Here is an 11,111-nt window from a genome sequence, read left to right as displayed (position 1 = left end):
ATTGGAAAATTGAGGTTGCAAAACCAAAGAAGGAGTGTCTTATTACATGTTTTGTGTTGTTTGGAGGCCTACACATACTAAATGACTAAGGCTATGGTCACGCAAGGCTTAGTTCTCCGTAGATCAGCCGACAGCCTCTGACGCATGGCAGCTTTCCACAGCTTCTCACCGGCTTCGTATGCCAACTATGCCTATTTAGGCATAGTCACAAAACTATGCCTGTCTACTCCGGGTCAGCTCTTGCTCTCGCTCTCCTGCCTGCACCTTGCCCTTTCTCTCTTTACCTGCTGCCGGCGGTGGACGCTCTGCGCTGCTGTCAGTAGCTGTCGAAGCTTAGTGAGAACTATGCCTCGCATGACCATGCCCTAATTGGCAAAGGAAAATGAAGCGAAGCACAAAAAGGCACATCAGTAGTGCATTTGTGAAAACTATTAATGAATGGGCATATTCTTTGGTGATTCAAGGCTCATTACACAACATGAGTAGTTGTCAGGAGCATTTATCATCTGGTGTCCCTAAGGGGGGTCTCCTCAAAACTCTCATTGCCATGACAAATGACATCGATCCAAAAGGTGAAAGACATTCTCCCCATGGTCGAAAAAAGCTGTAAGGAGCATTTATCATCTGTTGTCCCTTAAGAGAGTCTCCTGAAAACTCTCATTGCCATGACAAATGCCATGACGAAGAAGAAGATGAGGCAATCTCAACATGATAGACAGTCTTGGTTTAGTGTAATGATGAGGCGAAATCCATCCATGTTCCCCCCATGGTCGAACAAGGGGGGGAAGAAGAAGAAGAAGAAGAAGAAGAAGCCTTGGTTTAATGTAATAATGAGGCGAAATCCATCCATGTGTCCTATATCAAACAAAAGCCCTAGGACCAAAGTCATATAGTTGGTCATTCTACCAACACAATGACTTTGATAAGTCTTCACAAGGACTAACTAGAAAGCATAAGCTTGAAAAGCTGTGTAGTGGAAGCTTGCCAAAGAAAGGCATGATTGAGAGGTCGATGTTGAGTTGAAGAATTGGAGGCTTTAGGGTAAGGCTTCCCAATCTTGCATGGAGTCCATCGCACATTGTCCACCACGGTCCCTAGGTAGGCATAATCATGCAAGTTGCCACTCCAACACATCCTTCATAAGATATTGGGGATGCCATACATGGAAATTCTTTTGTAGCAGGGATTAGTGATGGATCGTACATTGAAGTAAAGACTTCATTGAGAATAAAGATTTCAAGCCTTGTGAGTTTTCAACACAATCGAAAGAGCTTATTGGTAAAGGTCCTCAAGGAATGTGCAATATTCTTTGTCTGCATCCTTGTGCTTGGAATCTTCATCAAGAGTATACCAAACTCCTCATCAAGAGTAGTTTTCTTAATTTCATAGCAGCTTCCACCATGGTTGGCAAGCGTTTTTGTCCCTAAAGGTGTAGGTTTGAGAGATAGCATGGATGGTCAGATCAACACAATTGGATGGGACTAAACGTGCAAAGACACACCCAAGCACTGCTACAATTGTTCATGAATCTCAAACATTGTAATCCGAATTACGTGAGAACTACGGTGACTGAAAAAATTATGTATCCTATTGCGTTCAAAACTTCTCTTATGTAGGCCATTGTGACTTTTACCTTGTTATCCTAGCATTAGACAATGCTCCCTCTTCACTTGTGTGGTACCCACACACCTTTCCTAGGCTGAGCAAACAATCAAGACAGATTTTTCAGCACTTGAACTCTAGACCTTGAGAAACCATTAAAGCACCTTCCCAATTTCTCTAGCAACCAATTATCCTACCAGCTTAGTTATAAGCACTATCACAAAACCTTTCTTTCTGATATTTGAGCAACTTGTGTTCCCAACATATCAAAGGGGGAGGGATCCCCCCCCCCCCCCCCCCCCCGACACGTGGTGAGCCTAGCTTCATCCGGAGTGAACTAATATCCATCTGAAAGATGACTTTAGCATATGTTACATCAAGGTTGGTCTTGTGTAATCTACTAACATACTATGGCGGACATGGGTGCACTTTACACGTGGCGCAAACTGCGACGTTCCAAAAGAGGGAGAGAGAAAGAGAGAGAGGCGCCTTCAGGCACGAGTGTGCTCTGCATCAACACTGTGTATGTGTGTGTGTGTGTGTGTGTGTGTGTGTGTGTGTGTGAGAGAGAGAGAGAGAGAGAGAGAGAGAGAGAGAGAGAGAGAGAGAGAGAGAGAGAGAGCGCACAAGAGCACTCTATCAAATTAATGACTCGACTCACCTGAGGAGCCGTTTTCTCTGAAGCTTGCAGCTGCCCGCGTGACGATTTGGACTTCACCCTCCTCTAGAGTCTAGCCTATTGCAGTCCACTGCAATGAGAGAGAGAAATTTGAGACTCTAGAGTCTACACACACATATGCATGCGCGCGCACAGACCAGCAAAGAGCTACTGTGGGTGCGATTGGGCTGGGACGTGGAAGGGAGGCAACGTGGGGCAGAGCGCCGAGCAGATTGGGCGTGCCCACATTTGGCATACATGTCGACCAAGACAGTGCCAAGCATGACGTCGCATTCGCTGAAAACAGCCCAGGCCCAGAGCTCCTTGGCCTTGCCCAAGTTGGTGCCAAGCGTCCAACTGCTGATGATTCTATGGGTATGCTAGTGTGTGTGTGTGTTTGTGTGTGTGTGTGTGTGTGTGTGTGTGTGTGTGTGTGTGTGTGTGAGAGAGAGAGAGAGAGAGAGAGAGAGAGAGAGAGAGAGAGAGAGAGAGAGAGAGAGAGAGAGAGAGAGAGAGATCTGCGTGCAACTGATCCTTCCCCTTGCTGCCCTGAACCTGTCACCTCACTTCATAAAGCACAAAAAGTGCTTACGCAGCTTCCTATCCAGGATGTCATCTTTTGCAATTCATTTATTGTAGGATTAGCCCAACTTGGGCAAGGCGGCCAAGGAGCACTGGGCGTTTTTCAGTGGATGCGAAGCGAGGCTATCTCTCCAAATGTAATCACACTTTGGGCTGTTTTCAGCTGATGCAAAGCGAGGGTGTCTCTCTAGATAGTTTATGACAGGTTATGAAAGTTTTTTATTGCAGGTTATAAATTTTCTTTTGTGGAATGCAATGTGAGGGTCTCCCATTGAATGAGGTTGAGATAGATATAAGATTGCACTTATTGGAGCTTGGGAAGAGGAAGAAGCTCTAAGTTGTTAATGTGGAATGTGAAGTGAGGGCCTTTGTGCAAATATGCAACCATCTAATCCTTTTTTGCACTTATTGAAGGTTATATTGTCTCCTACGGGCAAGGTAAAGAAGCTATGAGTTACATTTGTAGAATGCAAAAGTAAGGGCCTCTCAGCAAATGCAACCAGGTGGTCATCTGTGGGACTTTTTTGCAAGTTATGCTCAACATGGGCTTGGGGAAAGAATCTTTGCTAAGTGGTTTTTGTGGAACTCTGAAAAGTGTGGGCCTCTCTACAAATGCCATTACCTGAGGCTATGCTTGCATCTTGAAGACATGTGGATCTTGGAAAAAATGGTGACAATGTGCTTGGCATTACTTTGCTCAACCTGTATGATGTCAAGATTTTCCTTGGATGAAGGACACGGGGAAGTACACTATTGTAGGGTATGACCAACAAGTGTAGGTTCAAGAGTGCGCCAAGGAGCACACTCGACTCTTTCGAGCAAATATGAACTGAGGTGTTTTCTTGGGATGCAGTGACCTATGCTTGCTCGAAGGCATGTGGCATTATCCAAGGAGTTGACATGGGCTAACAGATTAATGATGATGTTGTTAGTTAGGGACACTTGAAAACATTGCCATGCCTAGGATTGCTTTGTCTTTGCATGCTAATATTTCTAAAAGTGGGTTGTTTCAAAAGAACTCAGCCCAGCGCCCATGCAGTGGTGCATATTGCCCTCCTACGGGATGTTTGTCAGCAATGCCCAACGTGGGTTGTGTCTCAGTCGCAAGTGACCCTAGAGGGGTTGCCAGCTATGTATTTTGCTTCCTATTTGCAATGTTGTCTCATGGAGTGCGTTGATTATGTCCAACATGGTGGGGGTCAGCAAGCTCTGGGCTGTTTTCAGCAAATGCAGAGAGAGGGCATCTGTTGTTGATATGGGAAAAAGAAATTACGATGATATTGTTAGTCGGGGGTTGTTGAAAGAAAACGTCATGCTTGGCACTGCCTTGGTCAACATGTATGCCAAACGTGGTGCACTTCATAAAGCACAAACAGTGCTTGAGGAGCTTCGTGTCCGAGATGTCATCTCTTGGAATGCACTGATTGTGGGATATGCCCAAGTTGGCCAAGAAGTTTTGGGTTGTTATCGACGGATGCCAAGCGAGGGTGTCTCTCTAGATGCAATCAACATAGTAGTGCCAAGAAAGTAGCAATATCCACTCCACAAGCAAACATGGAGGGGAAGAGTGCAACATGTCCTTGATGAGCTTCTTGCCCGCAATGTCGTCTCTTGGAATGTACAAATTGCAGGTTACGTCCAACATTAGTAGGAGATGCATCTTGAAGACATGCGGCATTATGCAAGAACTTGGAAAGCAGCATTTGTGCTTGGTACTGCTTTGCTCTACCATCAAGAACGTTTTTTGTTGGAGTGCGTGTTTTTAGGATATGCCCAACATGCACAAGGTGTTTTTGCAAATATGGACTGGGTGTTTTCCACTTGGCGTAATCACCATGTGCTTGCATCTTGCTTAGCGATGTTTTGGTCAGCACGCTTAGCGTGGATAAAATGTCTTGCCCGATAGTTCTAGGTTGCACGCAAGAGCACGAGGCCCAACGCCCATGCAATGATGCATATCGTCCTTCTAAGTGATGTTTTCTAGCGATGCCCAGTGTGGGCTCTATCGCTTGGGGCATGCGGGGCTCCTAAACCGAGCAGGTCAAGATTAGAGGAGGTCATCGTAAGAGCTGGAGGCCTAGAGCTTGTGTGCTGGTTCAAATTGACCTTTTGAGGGTGGTTGCCTAGAAATGCACAGCGTGGGCTGTCTCGGCCACAAGTTGACCCTAGAGGGGCTGTCAGCTATGTATTCTGCTTCCTATCTGCAATATTATCTCATGGAGTGTATCGATTATGTCCAACACGAGGATGACGGTCAGCAAGCTCTGGGCTGTTTTCAATAGATGCAGAGAGAGGGCATTTGATGCTGATATGGGCAAAAAAGAATTCACACTGATATTGTTAGTCAGGGGTTGTTGAAAGGAAACGTCATGCTTGACACTACCTTGGACAACATGTATGCCAAATGTGGTGCACTACATAAAGAACAACAAGTGCTTGAGGAGCTTCCTATCTGGGATTTTGTCGCTTGGAATGCGTTGATTGTGGGATACGCCCAACTTGACCAAGAAGCTTTGGACTGTTTTCAGCGGATGCCAAGCGAGGATGTCTCTCTAGATGCAATCAGTAGAGTAGCACCAAGAAAGCAACTCTCTCTCTCTCTCTCTCTCTCTCTCTCTCTCTCTCTCTCTCTAGGGCTTATGTAGATAGTGTTGGCATGCCTAAGCACCGCTCGAGGCTTTACCATTGTATGTAACTTAAGAATATTCATGTTGAAGGTTTGAGGGGTTGCACCTAGCAAAAATGAGCTAGCATTGCCCTTGATGAGGGTGGTGATCTCCATGTGGACAAGGCATACAAAGTGCGCCCTCTTCACCCCAGGAAGAGATGCTGCCGGTCTTCAGCTGCTATCATGTAGTCCTTATGCCAGCTTTTAAGCAACCCTTCCACTTGATGTACAGTGTTTGCATTCAAAGGGAGCTTCTGCATACCAGCCTCTTCTAAAACTGCCTGCCACTGCTTGTACTTCTCCACGCGCGCTGACACTTGCAAACCTTCGCATGCCACTACATTCAAGATGGCTTTGCCTAAAACCTCACTCTCAAAAACCAACCTATCTTGATTTTCCCTTTTGATGAAAGTGTCAAGCACGTCGAAAACGCAGGTAAAGTGAAAGAGAGCTTCCTTGAAGCGAGCTGAGTAGAAGGGAGTGCTGTAGGCACCAGACACAACACCCTGTATGAACACATCCGGGCAGGTGTCACATAACCCCTTAAAGCCCTTCAGCCTGATGGGTCGTGGATCTAATATGTCGTCCATTACAAACCGCAAAAAGGATGCAGATATAGCCACAAAAACCTCCTCTGCAGGTCTCTTTGGACTCACAAAATCTTGCAAGTTTACCTTCCCCCGCATGCCAAACCATGGAGTAAAACAGGAAGGGAACCTTGAACGATGCTGCACACTTTGCTAACCTTCGACCAGTTTCCTCCAGTGCCGCAAAAAATAACATCTCTTTGGGCAGGCAGCATTGAGTAATGTGGGACCATATGTGCAATTAGAGAAACCTGCAGACAAAGAAGGGCATGTTTAGAATGCACAAGAAAAACAACCTTGACAGCGAAAAGAAGTAATTCCATGTCCTAAGCGTGTGCGCGTGCACACACAGCATATCTGTATCTCCAATGCTGAAGCTTGGAAGGGAGATACTGTGACAGGCCCCCAGAATACACAAGACAGTGCCATGAGGTTCAAATGAAGCTCACTCTCCATACCTTCGGCGGCCCTCCTGGAAGTGCAGCCAGTTTTTTGAAGAGTGATGGATACTGAATTCCAGACATTTGATGCTCGATGATGACTAATGTTGAAGCTCCCTTTGCAATCCTCAATATTGTCTCATTTGAAAAAAGATGAGATGCTTGGGTAAATGGGCAGCTTGACATGTACTTCATTTTGGCCTCCAAGATCTGTGTGAATGAGGGGCGGTGTTGATTGAAATGTCCCATGTACAATGACCAACCTGTCCCTGCAAATCGCTCCGCTGCACTATCATAAGGCGACGCTAGCTGCTTCACTTTCCATGCTATGGCCTTGGCTGCGTTTTTGTCATTCAAGCAAACTGCATATGCACACTGCAAAAGCATGTCATGAAGTTCAAAATACATAGGGAGTCCTGCCTTTCCAATCTTGATGTCAACATACTCATCATGATATCTTAGCTTGCTGATGCTCGCATCCGCATACTTAAGAACTCTTGGCTTGTCGATGCTCAAAGCCTTCCGCAGTTTCAATGCACTTTCTAACCTCGAGCAGCCTATCCTTTGGGCCTCATTGTGCTTGATACTGCCATTCACATCCTTGATGGCATCAGAAACCTCCTCTCTTTCTCTGTCATGTAATATTGGTGGTCGACTAAGCCGATGACTGAGGAGCCCCACATCAAGGACCTTGCTTGGCATGCAATTGAGACCGTGGGAGCCCTTTGAGCTATTCAAAAGAACAACACGATTGCCCACGCCATTCCCCACAAGCTCTGTCGAACAATTGGTCAAGCTTTCAAGGGTAGGAGAGTCTTCCTTCAAGATGGCAGCAAATTCAGAGGCCTTAGTATAGAAGGAAAACAATTCGCCAAAACTTGACAGGGGGGCATCTTGATCCTCTTGCTCAAAGAAATCCCGAATGTAGGCAATGGGTTCATGAGGGGGAATATCGTGACTGGTGTGTATAAGTTGAGCTGAGAATGAGAACCGATCATTCTGCAGACTCTGAGCTTCTTGAGTATTGCCATGATGCATTTTCTCTCTCTCTCTCTCTCTCTCTCTCTCTCTCTCTCTCTCTCTCTGTCTATGCGTGCGTCTGCGTGTCTACGTTTGTGTGTGTGGGTGGGTGGCTGGGTGCACATAATCGTCGAGCAGGACCGCGGCTCGTTGACCCAATTTAGACCGCAGGGATACATCCAAAATTGAGTGCCCATACCCTTTAGGGTGGGCGGGCACCCTCTCAGGACTATATACACATGTACATTTAAGAAGCTCGTTCATGGGATCGACGGCGCGGAATTGAGGCGGGATCGGCGAGACGATCTGGATTGTCCGCGAGGCGGGGCCGGGCTCGGGGTAGGAGGTAAACCTGGGCGCTGAATGGCGGGACGACGTGGCACCGGGCGGGTGACGTGGCCTCGGGGCGTGGGTGAGATGGCGACGGACGATCCACGTCAGCACAAATTATGATGGGGGGAAATCCGACCGGATCACCCGCCATGATTTTGAAGTGGGGTGTGTCACCTCACCTCACCTCAGGCAGTGAGGGGAGCCTGCAGGTCGTCCCGCCATTCTCGACCGGGTTGCTTTCACTTTGCACCTCGTAGTACAGCCTGCAGGTCGTCCTGCCATTCTCGACCGGGTTGCGTTCAACATTGCCACCTCTGTTTTGGGGTTTGAGGGGGTGTTTCAGGGCGGCGCGCAGGTCTGTCCAGGGGGTTTCAAGGGCATCGCGGGCAAGGGGGAGCTCTGTCCAGGATTGTGCAGAGATGGCGGGCAAGGCAAAGAAGGGAGGGAGGACGGGAATGAGGGGCGCCTACTCTACACCTCCGCCAAAGAAGCCTACTGGAAGGGCTGGGGGGCAGCCAAAAAGCCGCCTGCGATGAGAGCCACGCGTTCGAGGGCGGGGCCAACACCGGTTGAGGAGGTCAAAGAGGTGGGGGGGGGAGCTCCTTCTTGCAGTGTCTCAGCCCGATGTTGTTCCGGAGCCTTTGCCGGTCAAGACTGCTGCTGTGACCGGGGAAAGGAAGAAGAAAGCGGGGAAAGGACCAAACAATGATGATGTTCCTCCATTGGCGGTTGTAGAACCGGAGCCATGCAAGCCTTCTACTGTTGTGACTAAGGAAGGGAAGAAGGGGGCTTTAAAGGCCCAACAACCAGAACAAGTAAGACAGTTCCCGGGTTTACGTGTGAATGTCCGGGTTTATCTGTGGACGTTTGGGTTTATTTGTTCCAACGTGTGCAGGGTTTGAAGATTGCAACGCCTCAGGGCCAAGATGCTCCTCTGTCGGCGGATGTACCTCGAGAGGCGTGCCAAGGTGCTGCTTCAAAGAAAGCTCCAAAGGCCCCAAAGGCCCCAAAGGAGATCCAACGCACAAAACAAGTAGGACTCTTCGTGTAGATGCCCGGGTTTATCTGTCATTGCCCAAAGATTTTTGTGGTTTAAGGGAAATTTGTGCCTGCTGTTAAGTGTTCACATGTGCAGGGTTTGAAGAGGGCAACGCCTTTGAAGATTGATGCTCTTCTATCGGCGGATGTACCTCGAGAGCCGTGCCAAGGTGTTGCTTCAAAGAAGGCTCCAAAGGCCCCAAAGATTGCAACGCCTTTGAAGATTGCAATGCCACCGGGCCAAGATGCTCCTTTGTCGGAGGATGTACCTCGAGAGCAAGGCCAAGGCTCTGTTTTGAAGAAGGCCCCAAAGGTCCCAAAGGAGGCCCAACCAACAAAACATGTAAGATTTGTGCAGGGTCAAGATGCTCCTCTGTCATCGGATGTACCTCAGGAGCCATGCCAAGATGCTAGTATGAAGAAGGCCCTGGCCCCAAAGGCCCCAAAGGAGATCCAACCAACAAAACAAGTAGGAGAAATGCCTGGGTTTATCTGTCAGTGCCCGAGTTGCCCGAGTTTATCTGTCAGTTAAGTGGTTAGGTGTTTAAGTGCTTAGGTGTTTAAGATGTGCAGGGTTTGAATTTGGTTAAAGGATCAGGCGCGTTGAAGGCTCAAAAAGGCGGCCAGTCAAAGGAGGTGAGCGGCACAACGGACACCCGACCAGGGGCTCCAAAGGCTCCTAAGGCTGCAAAGGAGGACCAACAAACTAAAATGGTAGGACTGTGCCCGGGTTTACCTCTCAGTGCTTGGGTATTGTGCAATTTTTTTGAAAATTGTGTCGGCTGTAATGTGTGCAGGATATAATTGTGCTTGAAGGATCAAGTCCCTTGAAGGTTCAAAAGAGTGGTCAAGCAAAGAAGTTGAGTGGCACAGCAGGCTCTGAGCCACCCAAGACACAGGTATGCAACAAACGGCCCTAGGAAAACTATTGCAATGAAAGTGTGCCTTGCAAGTGTTTTTGGTCCTTGCACCCGGGTTTATGTCTGAGTGCATTGTCATAGGTGAACAAGAGAAAGACCAAGGCCGATGTGAAAGAGAAAGAAGGTACGGCGATCCCGAAGCAACAAAATGTGAAGAGGTTGAAGAGGATGAAAGAGGTGGAAGTCTGTGATCCCGTCGACCGGAAACTTGCTGTTGACGAGGTAAGCCCCTCAAGTGTTGTGCAAGAAGCCAATGAATTGTCTTTTTTTATCTTATGGTTTTCCTCTTCTTTGATAAAATGGTTAGGTCAAGGTGAAAGGGCACACGGGCAAGGGGCAGTTGGAGAAGGTGCCGGAGGTTAAGATTGCTGTAAAGAGGGATGGTGTGAAGAATAAGGCTAAAAAGCATGTGGAGACGGGGCAAGAGGATGAAGGGCCGGCGGATAAGGCTCTTGCCCTTGTCGGCTCTTCAAAGCGGCCCAAGTTTCAAGTAAAGAGAGCAAAACAATCAGGGGCAAGCTGTACTACCTCCACAACTGTGGTAAGAAGTCCCTAGGTTTATCTGTCATGGCATGGTGTGCAACTTTCTCTCTCTATCTCTCTCTAGTATTCTTGTTGCCTGAATTTATCTGTCACGGCATGGTGTGCAACTCTCTCTTTCTCTCTCTCTCTCTCTAGTATTCTTATTGCCCGGGTTTATCTGTCACGACATGGTGTGCAACTCTCTCTCTCTCTCTCTCTCTCTCTCTCTCTCTCTCTCTCTAGTATTCTTAGAAAGAGGAAAGGAAGATGCTGCCAAGAGTATAAGACAATCATACTAGAAGGACAAATCTCTTCTCCACTTGCATCAGATACATTTCTACAACTAAACTATGTTGATAGTCTCTCTCTCTCTCTCTCTCTCTCTCTCTCTCTCTCTCTCTGTGTGTGTGTGTGTGTGTGTGTGTGTGTGTGTGTGTGTGTTTGAACCTAATTAGTCTAATATTAACATAAAAATTTATTATTGTATAACTTAAATCTAACTATATAGACATTGAAATCTCTATCAAAGTTGAGAAAAACTATACACCTAATGGTTGCACAAGAAATACAATCCTAAGAGGGCATCGAGAATGAACTGCCACAGAAAGAGGTAGCCCATGGTCAATTAAAATAGGTATGGAATTAAGTGTATAAAGCAGAGGTATTGAAGATTATTTTAGGGAAGGTAATGAGTCAAAATTCTCCATCACAAGACAAGAAGTAGTGCCGATAGGTTGAGAA

The 11,111-nt window shown here is 47.3% G+C and overlaps 2 pseudogenes across 1 annotated transcript; one reads left to right on the top strand and one right to left on the bottom strand.

The window, feature by feature from the left end:
• Positions 1–4,708: 4,708 nt before the first annotated feature.
• Positions 4,709–7,640, bottom strand: LOC147429857 (scarecrow-like protein 33; annotated as a pseudogene). The gene is made up of 2 exons (XR_015185815.1): positions 6,556–7,640; positions 4,709–6,348 (listed from the first exon to the last, which is right to left on the bottom strand). The product of XR_015185815.1 is annotated as a scarecrow-like protein 33 (transcript).
• Positions 7,641–8,309: 669 nt separating this feature from the next.
• Positions 8,310–10,404, top strand: LOC147429856 (uncharacterized; annotated as a pseudogene).
• Positions 10,405–11,111: the final 707 nt, after the last annotated feature.

The sequence above is a fragment of the Adiantum capillus-veneris genome, chromosome 22 (assembly GCF_014529385.1).
Source record: "Adiantum capillus-veneris isolate H3 chromosome 22, ASM1452938v2, whole genome shotgun sequence".
NCBI lineage: Eukaryota > Viridiplantae > Streptophyta > Polypodiopsida > Polypodiales > Pteridaceae > Adiantum > Adiantum capillus-veneris.
This window is presented reverse-complemented; position numbering and strand designations above follow the sequence as displayed.